Below are 15,321 nucleotides of genomic sequence, written 5' to 3' on the forward strand. Positions count from 1 at the left end.
GAAAAATGAACTGCTGGAGCCAATGTCTCTTGCCAAGATAGTTTATGGATGACTCAATCTGTGAGATATTAATGTTTTCTGAAACAAGACTTCCATGATTAAGCTTGGGAAATGCTGAATTAAAGTCAAATTAAATCCTTTAGTAGAGGAATTTCCAGAAACTCAATAGAGCAGCATGCCATTAGATTCTCCAAAGGAAGAACCCTGTATGCAGAGAACATCTCACAGATTAATTTTCCTCGAAGCATGCTACGAAGCTAGCCCCATTTTACAAATGTGGAAACTGAGACAAAGATTGGCAAAGAAACCAACCTCACTTTTTCAAGGGAATTCATGAGCAGGCAGAAATCAGAGCTCTGATTCTCCTCAATCATCTCACATTGTGATGACTTTTAGTTTCAAGTAAAGAGTCAGATTGTGGCTGTTCTAAGTAAAAAAGGAAACTATTGGCTGGGTGTGGTGGCTCACACCTGTAATCCCAGCACTTTGGGAGGCCAAGGCAGGAGAATCACCTGAGGTCAGGAGTTCGAGACCAGCCTGGCCAACATGGCAAAACCCGTCTCTACTAAAAATGTAAAATTAGCCTAGCATGGTGGCACACACATGTAGCCCCAGCTATGCGAGAGGCTGAGGCATGAGAATTGCTTAAACCCTGGAGGTGGAGGTTGCAATGAACTGAAATTACATCACTGTACTCCAGCCTGGGTAAAAGAGTGACATGCAGTCTCAAAAAAAAAAAAAGGAAATTATTGAAAGAAAATTGGGAGCTCACAGAATCACAGAATCAGCAGGAAGCTGGGAGACTACGACTAACCAAGGCCAGAAAACACGGAGGCATAAGCAGTGGCAGGAAGTGTCTAACTCTTAAGAACAACTTTGAATCCTCCCTTTGCTTTGGATCACTTGCTCAAGATTCAAAATCCTTGTTGGGAATATCCAGTTTTCAGAATTTTCATCATATCTTAGTACACTGGCTTTCTGAGTGTGAGAAAAGGAGAGAAGGGGCTCTTGTCTTCAGCTTTCTTGGTAGAAAATATGGGTACTTTTGAATGAAACATTTTATCCGTGCGTAGTCTTATACTGTGCACAGACCCTGTGCATAGTGTTATCTTTTTATAGCATGCAGTAAACTAATGCTTGTTTAGCCTTTAACTCATCATCAGAAAGATGATGTCTGCCCTGGCTCACCACTTCATCGCACACAACTGGAAGTCTGTGTCCTAGAAGTGCTAGGGAATGAACAAAACTCCTGGGTGCTGTCTTAACTGTGCGCCAACCAGATAGGAAGTGAGATATAAATACCCCAGCTCCCCTGTTTCTTGTATGAAGTCACTTTAGGCCTTGTGTTCTACACTATTTTTGAACTAGTTTTTAATTTTCAATTTATCATGGATTGATACTTAAATAACAAAGTAAAATGAATTATTGGAAAAATAGTTATCACTAAAATGTCAAATTGCTATAAAACTTTCTTAGTACTCTTAATTTTTATGCATTCTTTGTCCTGGGCCAGTCTCAAACAGTAGAAGGACTGGTACTGCCACATATTACATTTTGAGTAATATTTAGTACCATTTTCCAAAGTTCCCCTGTAGGAGTAAGCTATACTCGGTCACAGTGATAACTGCATTCAAATAGATCCTTCATTGGTTGTCGTTCCTTCCTTCATTTCCCTGTGACCCCCAATATTTCCTGGTGTCAGGGTCTTCTTCTGGAGAAAACTACATTAAGACAAGCAATAAATGTGACTGGAAACTAACCGCTGGTGTTCTGCATGTATGAATTTAAATTCTTTTCTTGTCTAGCTATAAGACAACCACAGTGCAAAAAGCACATGGGCTTTGGAGTCTTACAAAGTAAATTTGAATCTGCTACCCAGTAGCTATAGAATCATAGGTAACTTATTTAGTTTTCTGCAGCCTCAACTCATTTATGTGATGACTATATGAAAACAACTATCAAAATTACAAATTAAAATGAAGTATCACTACACTGCCATTAGAACAGCCAAAATCCCAAACACTGGTAATATCAAATGCTGACAAGGACATAGGGCAATCGGAACCATCATCACTGATGGTGGGAATGCCACTTTGGAAGACAGTTTGGCAGCTTCTCACAAAACTAAATGATCCAGCAATTGTGCTCCTTGGTATTTACCCAAAGGAGTTGAAAGCTATGGCTACCCCAAAACCTGCACATGAATATTGTACCAATTTTATTCATAATTTCCCAAACTTGGAAGTAACCAAGATGTTCTCAGTGAGTGAGTAGATAAATAAATTGCGGTACATCCAGAAAATATAATATTACTCAGGACCAAAAATAAATGAATTATCAAGCCATGGGATGACTTGAAGGAAGCTTAAATGCATATTACTAAGTGAAGGACACCAACCAAAAAGTCTAAATGCTGTTTGATTCCAACCCTGAGACATTTTGGAAAAGGCAATCAGATGGAGACAGTAAAAAGATAGTGTTTACCTGGGACTTCGAGAAAGAGAGAGAGATGAATAGGTGGAGCATAGAAGATTTGTAGGGCAATGAAACTACTCTGTATTGTACTGCAGTGGTGGAATCATGTCATTATGCATTTGTCAAAACCCATGTAATGTACAATACTGAGTGAACCCTAATGTAAACTATGGACTCTGGGTGATAATCGCATGTCAATGTTGATTGATCGATTCTAACAGATGTGGGATGTTGATAGCAGCTGAGCCCATGTGGGGGCAGGGAGTATATTGGAACTCTGTACTTACCCCTTAATTTTGCTGTGAACCTAAAAGCGCTCTAAAAATTAAAGTTTATGAAATACAAACACCCACCACACAAAACTACCCTGTAAAATAATTGTAAAAAATCAAAAGAGGTCATGAGCGAAACATGTCAGAATTCATTATATATTATCCCAAGGATTTTTGCAATGGTAATTAGGACTATTTTAATTTCATAATATAAACAACATTGAAAATACATGAATACTTATTTCAAGACTTGCATATTGTCACAAAAATAACATCAAATATCTTTGGTTTTGCTGAATACATAACTTTTCCTTTTCTGGTAACTATACTATTCTTTACCCACATGAATAGATGTAGTGAGCATGTCTTTTTATAGAAGTCTGTAATCCTAGCATTCTTTATGACAATCTAGTTTTATGTCTCCTTAATCAAACAAAATTGTTCCACAATCTTTTTAGTCTGAAGTCATCTCTGTACAGTTTGATATACAACTGCATGAAAGCTTCACTTACTTGTATGTGCCAGAGACACATATACTTAATACTGCCTTTTATTTAAAATTTAATGTGTTTACACTAATATGTAGCTGGGGGGTAAATGAATATGCAATAAGTATTAAGTATTGCTTTATTGCTCAGATTTCTAAATGGACAGCAGTATAAAGGACCAACAGCTGGTTCTCTCAAATAGAGGTATCAGCAGACATTATAAAGACAACATTTCACCATTGACATAGTTCATCTGTTGAGCCACCGTGGAATGTGGACTGATTTGCACATCATTACACAGCTAAAGGCCTTTCTGAACTTCAATAACTCAGAGGGAGCCCACGACTAAAATTCTCCCTTTCAGCATTTTCTCATGATCACATAGCCTCTGGAGAGTGAAGTCACTACAAAATTTAAATTATTCTAATCAAATTCACATGGAATTTTTATACTTGGAATACTGCCATTCTCAGCCCCCTTCTCCAATTTCAAAATTACTTCATGTTTCACCTTGAAGAATGTGACCTTTTAGCATAGTGAGGAAATTCTTTGCATGTTAGGCACAGGATATTCAATTTAAACATTCATTTAATAAATATGTAAATATTTATTGAACATTTACTATGTGTAAAGTGATGGGCCCTATGGAAAACACAAGCATCAATAGAACCCAATTCCTTTTTTGAAAGATACTATAATCTGATTTGGAAATAATATGTAATAATAATAAAAAAGGTGACTCATTTGGTAAATTGTTTAAAGTAAGATAGCTCAGAAATAGAACCCAATATTAATAGCAATTTAATATAATATAAATCATGCTTCAAAAACCATTGAAGAGGGGATAAATAATAAATGGTGTTGGGACAATTATTAGCTACTTGGACAAAAACTTAATCTAGAAACTTACTTTATATCAAAATATATTCATGATAAACTAAAGGACTTAGTGTAAAATTAGGACACAATATAGGTCAGTATTTTCTGGCGTTGGCAATGAAAGTTCTTTCTACATGTAAAAATAATTTATCCAATTTAAAGAAAACAAATGGACACATTCGATGATACGTTTTTTAAACCTTAGGTATTTATAAATATTGCAGAAATGGGTAAAAATACACACCGTAGAATATGCTCATACAAATGTATAAGAAAACATTTATTCTACAATAGATAAATGTGTAAAGAGGATGGAGAATACAGATGCTTAAAGACATGGAAAAAGCCCAGCTTTACTAGTTATCAAAAAAATACTAATTTAAGAAATGAGATACTATTGGTACTCATCAAATGCTCAAAGACGTAAAAAGCGTGGTGGCTCACGCTTGTAATCCCAGCACTTTGGGAGGCTGAGGTGGGTGGATCATGAGGTCAGGAGATTGAGACCATCCTGGCTAACACGGAGAAACTCCGTCTCTACTAAAAATACAAAAAAATTAGCTGGGCGTGGTGGCGGGTGCCTGTAGTCCCAGCTACTTGGGAGGCTGAGGCAGGAGAATGGGGTGAACCCGGGAGGCGGAGCTTGCAGTGAGCCGAGATGGCGCCACTGCACTCCAGCCTGGGCGAGAGTGCGAGACTCCGTCTCAAAAAAAAAAAAAAAAAAGACTTTAAAAGATGACAGTATTTAGTGCTAGCTAGGTTAAAATAGGAACCCATTTATGGTGAAATTGTGAATTGGCTCTAACTTTTTTTGTAATCAGTTGGCATTATGTAATAAAATCTTCAAAATATTTGAAATACGAATCCCATATCTGGGAATTTAGTCCTCTAAAGGTTCAGAAATATAAGAAATGTATTTATAAAGATCTGCTTTTCAGCATGATATACAATTGCAACAAAAAATGAAAACAATATTTTTGGCCATTTGAACCCTTTTCAATCCAAAGTAGCAGGGAAGTTTATCAAGATTTTAAGTGTACCCCAGGTATCACTGTTCCCTTTTACAGATGTATGCTAGACAACCCCTGTCTTTCATTAGTTTACAAATTATATTAATCCCGTCTTAGTGAAGCATCTGAAATCTTTTCTATTCTCTTTACCTTCTTTACTCCTTAGTAAAACTTCTTAGTTCGGGGCTTTTTTTTTTTTTTTTCGGGTACCCTTAGCCCTCCTTTCTCCACAGTAGTAAGAGAGTTTTCCTTTGGAGACAGAAATCTAAACTTTGTCCTCTTCTTAAACCCTTCTATGGTTCATTTAATGCCACTCTCCAACCTTTCTCCTAGGCCATGAAGAGACGTTTAGCATCAGCTATGAAACCTTGGACATTCTGGCCCCAAATCACATTCCCAGTACCCTTTTCTATGAAATCTCTGCCCTTTCTCAACTGTGTTTACCCTAGCCTCTTCGGAAGAGAATCCTGGTTTTCTACAAGCACTTTCACTTACCTTTTTGTATGCTTCATTCGCAGCCAGACATGTTTTTTCCTCCACTTTTTTTTTTTTTCTCATTTGTCCTACTTTATTGTCAAGCATCATTTCTATTGCCACTTCTGCAAGGTCTTTTCAAATTCCTCTGGGCATGATTTACAATGTCTTTCCTTTTAAGTCATTAAACATTTTCTCATTAAAAAAGTAATAAGTTTTTGTTATAGAAAACGTTACATTTTCATGATGAATCTTATTTGCTTTATTTTTATGTACCTGTGTTCATACTAGATTTATCTTTTTTGTTGTATTTTTTGTGATTATCTTTCTATGTTACGTATTATTCCATAGTGGCTGTGGTGCCAAGTATACTTAAATATGCTGTGTGATTGCACCAGATTCTTGGCAGTGAAATATATTTGGTGTACTCAAACTGGGCAATTTGAGGAGAATTGTCTAATAAACGTGGGGTAGGGTGTTAGTGGTAGCACAGTATCCCTGAGTTAGAAACAGTGTGCATGGGGGCAGGGCACAGAACAGAATGCATCACTATCCTCAGGCTTCAAAAGACAAGAGAAGCATATATTACTGAACCTTAGGGAGATTGAGTTATGTGAAGAGGGCCATGTGAAAGGCTGTTTTACCATTTTACCTTTGTCCAAGAATGGTGGCCAGCCTGAGGCTATCTGCGGAAAGGGGACGGGAAAATAACTACTCCTACTTCATTCTTCTTCTCATCTTCAATTTTCTATCAAGACATACCACTAGTAAAGTTCATTCCAAAGCCAGAAGGTAGTGGAGCCACAGTCAGTCTGAGGAAGGCTGGTCTCTCATGGCGGAAGGCAATTGGAGAGAGAAGCTGGTGGGGCAAACAGAAGACACTTGGCATACATCAATATTGGAGTGTGTTCTGTTTATAGTTTTTGGCCATTTTATTAATAAACATATTTGCATGCATCTTTATCCAAATTTTTTAATATTTAGGATTCTTTTCTTAGGGAAAGTTCCTAAGGTAAAATTACTGGGTCAAAGGTTAGATACATTCTCAAGGCTCCTAACACTTACTGCCAAATAGCTTTTCTTTTCCCAAAGATTGTACAAATTCATCCTCCAACCAGAAAACCATGAAAGCACTTTTTCATTATATTTTAAACCCTGGGGAATGTAACCCTCAGGAAAAGCTTTCTGACAACGAGTAAGAAGGAAAGGGTGGGTGTGGTTGGTTTGGTTGGGAGGAGAGTTGCTAGTCTGGAGGTAGAAGAAGACAGGGCCAGCCAAAAGACCCAAAGAAATAAGAATTAAAGGACTTGATGAGACGCTTTGTCCAGTTAAGATCCCAATACGGGGGTGGATTGTGTACTTTGAAATGGCTTTTTAAGTCAGCCTTCCAGCAGGAAACAGAAAGCAGACAAACTTAAGTAGTTGAGGCCTGTAGGGAAGGTTTTAAGAAAAGGAACAACCGGTGGTGTATTCCTCTGGGACTTGTAATAGTGGGGAACCTTAGCATCCCTGGCTTGGAGGAACAGTAAAAGACAGTATTTCAAGGGACACACACATAAACTCACACATGGGGGATGGGGGGCTGTGTAAGGAGGAACTCCAAATAGGAAGAAGGGATTAAATCAATGGACCAGCAGGGGGAAAGTGGGGCAAATAAATGCCCAGACTTGCATTTCTCTCCACCCTCCAAACTCCTGCCAGTGCTCCCAGATGGGCCAAACTCAATGGAAGCTAGAGGTAAAGTAGTCCTTTAATGCAATCTATACCAGCCAGCTTCCTGGGGGCACAGAGTGAGTAGAGAAGGAAACTCGATGGGCAAATGGAAAATATCCAACAGATTTAGGTTTAAAGGATATCAGATGGCCAAGGGAAAAGCGATTGGCTTTATTAAGGTAGCCATAATCTATCTTGGCAAGGTTAGCAAAAGAAATACAAAAATTGCTACTGAGTCTAAATTTTACATATTTGATTAATCATTAAGTGTTTGTATTTTTGCTAACTAAGGTCTCTTTGCTCCCAAATATACTCCTAATTTTTCACTTGGAATCTTTGGGTCTTCTTGATGGACTAGCAAACGCAAGTCCCAGAATCAAATACAAAGAATGAAAGTGAAGGAAGAGAAACAAAGGCCATTGCATAGTTCTAAAACCCTGTTGTGGAGACTAGCAAACTGACAGTCCACAGACCAAATGTGACCAGTAGATCTTTATTTGGCTCTCATAGCATCATTCCACAGAGTGGTTTAAAAATTAATAAATTTTGTGTAAAACTTAAAAATCAGGATGTTTCATAAAATCCTAGTTTCAGCATCTCTTAATCAGGATATTGAGCCCAACTGGGCCTGCATTTCTTCAAGGCAATGAGCTGGAGCTGTTTTTCTTCCACCCGCTTAAGAAGGGGTCCGAGCTCTGCAGTTTGCTACAACCCTCACCACTCTCTGTTGTCTTCTCAAGAGTCAGCAACCATTTTTTTTTTTTGTGATCATGTTACTGCTTTTCATGTACCCAGGCTGAGTTCACTGATGTATGTTACATGCCCAAGTCCTACAGGCATTTAAGTCTGTGATCTCTGCACTAGTGGCTCATGGACAAAGGGAGCAGCGCCCAGCCTCTGATTCTTTATTTCCTTAGATCAACTCAGCATTTAGCATCAGTTCAGCAGGAATTATATTATTGTCAATGAAATGTGGCATAACGAAAATTTCTAACAACCTCTGTAATTCCTTTAGTCAAATAGTGATTGCCTGTTATCTGATCTGTGTCCTAGCTCTTATCAGTTTCCATCGTACCTCTTAACTCTGTATTTTATTCAGCCTACAGGAAGAAGTTTCAAGTTATAATAGCTTCTCTCCTGTTACATTAGATTGGCTTTTATAAAACTGAAAGTTTCCTATCTTTTTTTTTTTTACAGACTTTTTTTTATTATAATACTTTAGATTTTAGGGTACATGTGCACAATGCGCAGGTTTGTTACATATGTATCCATGTGCCATGTTGGTTTGCAAGTTTCCTATCTTTTGAGAACTCTCTTTTTCTTGATGTTCAATTGATTTTGAATCCTCCAAATATACTCTGTTGTAGCTCTATGAGACTGACATTTTCTGATTTTCAGGTGTTATTTACTGGTTCTCCTGAGAGAAAAACTTGCATTTCTTCTAGTTAATAAATTTCACTGAATCCTGTTATGACACCTGTTTTTAACTTACCCACTTGGGCCGAGCCTAGCGGTATCTTCTTGATGCTCATTATTGCCTCAACTTTTTTTTTTCTTTCTTTTTTTTTTTTGAGATGGAGTTTTGCTCTTGTTGCCCAGGCTGGAATGCAATGGCACAATCTCGGCTCACTGCAACCTCTGCCTCGCGGGTTCAAGCGATTCTCCTGCCTCAGCCTCCTGAGTAGCTGGGAATACAGGCACGCACCACCACACCCGGCTAATTTTGTATTTTTAGTAGAGACGGGGTTTCACCATGTTGGCCAGGCTGGTCTAGAATTCCTGACCTCAGGTGATCCACCCACCTCGGCCTCCCAAAATGCTGGGATTACAGGTGTGAACCACTGCGCCGGGCCTATTGCCTCAACTTTTATCAAGAAAAGTCCGACAGTCCTAGATCTTGCCCATTTGGTTTTTGGTCTCAAAACTAAGTAAGAATATGACTTTTCATCATGGACACTGAGGGCAGTATGAGAGAGGTGCTCAAGAAATGATGTATTTACAACTGGGCAAAATCAAGTTCTGTTGTTCATAGAAAGTGTTCAGTAAGACATTAGGCCTAGTACCTTTAAGAAACTATTAAAAGTACTCTTTAGAATATTAGAAAGATTATAAGATAACAATATTTTGAAGAGCTTAAGGGATCAGTTAAAATTATTTTAGATACTCTGTTTGACAGCAAACAATGTGTCTCTAGAAAAGGGAGATAAATAACAACTGGAAGCATAATTGCCATATAGCTATCCTTTAAAAGGATACCAGAGCTCAAAACACCATTCTAAACACCTTACTCTGTCTTGGCAAAATGGTTTTAGTGATAAGGAGTATTGGAGAAAAACTAATATATACTGGAAAAGATAATTTAGAAGTGGCCTGAGGAAATTCAGATGGAGACATCCAGAAGGCAGTTGGAAATACAGTTCTGAAACTTTAAAAGGGAAGTATGAGCTGTCATTATAGATTTGAGAGTGAAAATATGCTCATTCTTTAAGTACATCTTATGTGCCATGGACTAGGCAAAGCATTTTCTATTCATTATATCTTTTAGTCCTCAAAGGTAATTATGATCCCAGTACTGTTATTATCACTGTTTTTTAGAGGCAGAAACTGAGTTACAAGTGTAAAATTATATGTACAAGATCACATTGTAAATGGTGGGCTTAGGATTTAAACCCAGGCAATGCGATTCAACAACCTGGGCTCACAATTATGACTGCTTTCCAGCACACATGGGCACTTACTCTGTACACTTAGCACTCAAAACTATTACAGATATTCAGCTTTCTCTGTTGTAGATAATGAGCATTAATATGACATTAAGGATTCTTTCTGGCTTTGGCTTTAATGGGAAAGAGTTAAAAAGTTACAGTTTGATAATTATTGAGAAATTTATTAAATTGGTGTTTTCCTTCGATGACTGGATTTTGAAAACAAAAACATGGTTTTGATTTTTTTCTTTTTACCACAAATGTAATAACATGTTCAGAAAATCTCATTGTCATGATAAAATAACACATTTTACTGAGGTAATTATTATAATAACAGGCTATTTCACATTTTTTCCTCTCCACCCAAGTCATTTTGTTTTTAATGAGCCGACTTTTATCTGCTTAGCATCTGAGGCAGATGGCAGGACAGTTGCCTAACTGCTGTTTTTTTTTTTTTTTTTGGTTGGGGAGCGAGGTTAAGTCCTATGCAGAGAGAGAGAGAGATAAACCTCAGCAGAATAACTATCAGTAAACTACTGTCATCGTCTTGAACTATGTAAATATATAAACTATTTGATTTAGCTTGACACTCCAGTAGTAAAATTCTAAGAATATTGAGTAATGTTTTTATATCCGTCTTAGGTAATTAATGGAAAATCTAGTAAACAGCTTATTTTATTGGTGAAGAGGTACACAGCAGACTGAGCTTATTATGACAGAATTGTTTGTTTAGCATTTACTAAAAAATGGTACTACTTAGGGGCTTGAAAAGAATCAATTAATTTTTAAGGTTTGCTTCCATCCCAAATAAGTGCACTAGAATGAAGGAAGAGTCCAGCTCAGGTCTTTTTCTTGCCAGAATATGGCAGACTAAGAGCAGAAGACTATGTAAGGCAGAGGTTTTCAGTAGGGGAACGGAGCCAACAGAATTACCCCCTGGGATTTTTCAATTTTGTTTTCTAGATTTCCCCAATCTCCCCTTTGTGACCTAACCTGAAACGGGTTAGGAGTCACAGTCTCCAGGTGAGAAGTGGCCAGTGCCTCAGTTCTCATGCTTAGCTACTCATTAAAATAAACTAAGAAGCTTTTAAAAAATACTAGCATCCAGTATTTCTAAAATCAGAATCTCCAGAGTTGGGGATTGAGCAGTGATATTTGAAACAAACAAACAAACAAACAAAAAACAAGCAAACTAACAAAAAAAACTTGCCAACTAATTTTAATTTGTAGCCATGGTTGAACACCACAAGCTCACTTGTTTTAGTCCATTTAGGCTGCTATAACAAAAATCCTTAGCCTGGATACTTTATAAACAACAGGAATTTATTTCCCGTAGTTCTGAAGCCTGAAAAATGCAAGATGAACATGCCAGCTGATTCAAAGTCTGATGACAGCCTCCTTCTCAAAGATGGTGCCCTTTCACTCTGTCCTTGCATGGTGGAAGGGGAAAAAAAGTTTCCTTCCAGCCTCTTTTAAAAGAGCACTAATCTCATTTGTGGAGCCTTCATGACCTAATCTCATCCCAAAGGCCCCATCTCTTAATACCATCACATTGTGGATTAGATTTCAACATATGAATTCTGGAGGGACACAAACATCCAGGCTGCAGCAATAGTATAGGTTGAAAATCCTGATATTCTAACCTCCCCTTCCCCCAGCACACACTATTTCTTTAATTCGTGGTTGAGGACGTTCAACCTACATGATGATGAAGACATTCGTGAAAACCGAGTACCTCACTGCTGGGGACCAGAGCTAGGTCAGAGTCTCTCAACCTTGGCACCATTTAGGCTTGATAGTTCTTTGTTTCAGGGGAGGGGTCGTGCTGTGGATGGTGGGATGTTTAGCCACACCTCTAGCTTCTACCCATTTAGATACCAGTTGTACCATTCTCCCCAGTTGTGACAACCATTAAATGTCTCCAGACATTGCCAAATGTTCTGTGGGAAGCAAAATCTCTCCTGATTGAGAACTGCAGACTTAGCCAATTAACTAAAGCAGGACCCAGTAAGTCAGTCTGGGCTGGGGGCGGATCTGGCTGGATAGAATATGAAATCCTTAAATGCAAACTGGAATGCATGAAGGTTTACGTGGGGCTTTACATTTTATCTGAAGAAGATGGGGAAGCATTTGGAATTTGTTCTGTTATTTATTGCTATGTAACAAAACACTATAAAATTTAGTGGCTTAGAACAGTGACAACATAAATTTTATTCACAAATCCGAAATTTGGCCAGGGTTGGGTGAAAGAGCTTGTCTTTTGTCTACTGGGGTGGCCCAAAAGCTGGGGGCTACAATTATCTAAAGTCTCACTCACGTAGTGGTTAAAGGCTGGCTGTCAGTGGAGATTTCAACTGGATCTATGACTGAAAGACCTGTATGTGGCCTTTTCATTTGGCTGCTTGACTTTCTCACAGCATAGTGGCTGGTTTCCTAGGGCCAGCATCCCCAGGGAGCCAGGAGGAAGCCATATTGCATTTTATGAATTGGTCTTAGAAGTCACATAGTGTCACTTCTACTGTAGTCAAAAGTTCACCCCGGTCCAAGAAGAGGTAACGTAAATCCCATCATTTGGTGGAGAGATGTCAATGTCACCTTATAGGAAGAGCATATAGGATGGTATGTTCTGGTGCTGTCATCTTTGGAAAATACAATCTACCACAAAGTTGAAAAAGCAGATCACACAATTGCTTACCTGGGGTCTACAACAGTGTTATCCAGGATTGCTCAAAGGAACACCTGTGTCAATCAGCTGGGGTACATTCATTTGAAATGCCAATTTCTGGACCTTTCTTTCAAGGATTTTCATTTGGCAAGTCAGCCATGGACATCTGGTGTTTGGTTTTTCAACAAGCCCTCAAAATAATTTTTATTCATGTTCAGAATATTTTTTCTTTATACTGATGCCTTAATCATTTACACATTTTCAGTACACATTTCCACATTTTCTTCCAGGAAACAAGGTGGTGATACAGAGATAGCTTTGAGTAATGCAGCTATTTTGAAGAGCTACTTCAAATATTGCCTTTGGATTTGTAAAATGCACATATTACTTGTCAAAAGACACTTTGAAAGTAGTGTTGCTGATTGGGTTTCTGTGGACATTTGATCTGTTTTTGTTTCCATGCCATGTCAAAATGAAAAAAGAAAAGAGATAATATTATAGTCTGAGTCAAGAAATTTGAAATTATTTCTTGGGTCAAATTTTATATGCTTTTATGAGACACATAAATTCTACTTTTTGGGTCAATTTTTACCATAAAATGCTTTTATGTTACATCTGAAAACTATACTTTAGGCATCAAATGAAAAGTCAACATTTATAATTATGTAGTTGAAGTTGTATCACAAGGAAGGATTCTTTATAGAAACTTAAAAATGATAATGTATATGTTAATGTGGATTCAGTTTTCAAGGGGCATTATGAAACTGTGGGAAATAACATGCTAGTGTAGGGAGATTTCCCTGACTTACGTGTTGCTGATTAAGCAGCTTCAATGGCCTAAACTATACTTGAGAAAGCAAAGTGTAAAAAGGCCTTTGTGCAATCAAAATAGAATGCAAAAATTCATACCCTTTACTTGGAGTCTTTTTCTATAAACTTGCATGAATTTCTGATAGCAGGATTCCCAGCTTACAGCCAAGGTAAAGCAGTGTGTTAGAATGAGTCAGAAGTTGATAACTACAGTCAGGCACAATAAGAACTACGGGAAACTGAGGCAACAAAATAAAAATGTAATGATTTCAAAGCATAATAAGAACACACTATTTCTTAAATGCATAAAAATTTTCTGACCATTTAAAAGAAACTTGTTTAAATTGTTTTTGTGTGTGTGTGTTGAATGAATTGAAAAGTAGATATAATTATATATGCTGTTAATTTAAATACATAAAGGTGAAGAAACATACTTGAAAAAGTCTTTTTACCCTGTACTTACATAGAAACATGATGACAAAACAGCAATTTTATTATAAAAGGAATGCATAGTAGGTCTCATGTAAAATAAAACAAGAAATAAACCTTTAGGTGGCGGCCAAGAGCTATGATTATAAATTCCTTAGCCTGTTTTTATGAGAATTTATGCTCTTGTTTGAAAGTGGTCATGTAAAATGGGCTATTTAAACCACAATAATTCAGTGCAAAGCAAACATAAGGACAAAATTAGGCCTAGGAAGGACCTAGATTTGAATGTTAATATCATCAAATAATTAATCAAATTTTAATTTTGATATGATTTGGCAGTTGGTGTCTTAATTATGATTAGTAGTTAGTGACCCAGTTCTGGGAAGATAATGGCATTGATATTGAGTTACAGGATTAATTATTCTTAGCACTGAAGTAATTATTTTAATCTTCACATAAATCATCTTTAAACAAAATGGTAGCTTTGTAAGAACTCAAAGAGTGTTATAAAGATGTCAAAACTGTGCAGATGCTTATTGTGCAATTGAAAGCTCCATTCAAAGTTGACACAGGCCCCAGAAGAAAGGTCAGTTATCTAACTCACTTTTGCAACATCTGGCAGAAACTATGACTTGTTGGAGTACCAGTGTGTTCTTCTTCTCCTTTTTTACTGCTCTCTGAAATGAAAGTTTATGATTATATCTGCCATGTGCCCCTTTCAGTTCTAGAAAAAAAGAAAAGGATAAAATGTTTTTTAAAAGGCATTATGATTTTGTGATGACATGCACTCGTTTCAGCTCCTTGTTTGTTCTTTTCATCAGCATGCATCAATCTAATCAAAAAGTTTTAGGCATCACTATTAGATATTGTCTTGGAGTAATATTTATGTAAAAATTTTCTCATTAACCATTAATTCTGTTAACATTTAGATTCATGATGCACTTTTTGATAAGGCTTTTTGGCAACATAGACTAAATTTGGTAGTTGCTTCTAATTAGTCAGGGCTTTTTTGATGAAGTGTTTCTAGTTGAATTCTTGTCACCTTAAGTAGTACACATTTAGCAATGGCTGTATACACATCCAGCACCATAGAGGAGCGAAAACAAAGTAAACGACAAACTCAGTACACAAGGAGTTGACAAGCTCTCTAGATGCAGCAAGAGAACAGAAACAAATTAAAATAATTCATTAAAAACCACACATTGGTGTTGAGTAATGAAAAAGAAGAAAAGAGAAAGTGTGGGTTGATAGTAATAAAGAAAAGCTCCATAGAGAAGATGAATAAACTAGTGAAGTTTCCCAGTACACTAATGGGAAAGTAAAGATTTTAATTCTTCAGAAACTCTAGTTCCGTTATTTAATGTCAATATTCCAAAATCATACTTTCACAATATAGATGCC

This window comes from Symphalangus syndactylus, chromosome 3 (genome assembly GCF_028878055.3).
Source record: "Symphalangus syndactylus isolate Jambi chromosome 3, NHGRI_mSymSyn1-v2.1_pri, whole genome shotgun sequence".
NCBI classification, from domain to species: Eukaryota; Metazoa; Chordata; class Mammalia; order Primates; family Hylobatidae; genus Symphalangus; species Symphalangus syndactylus.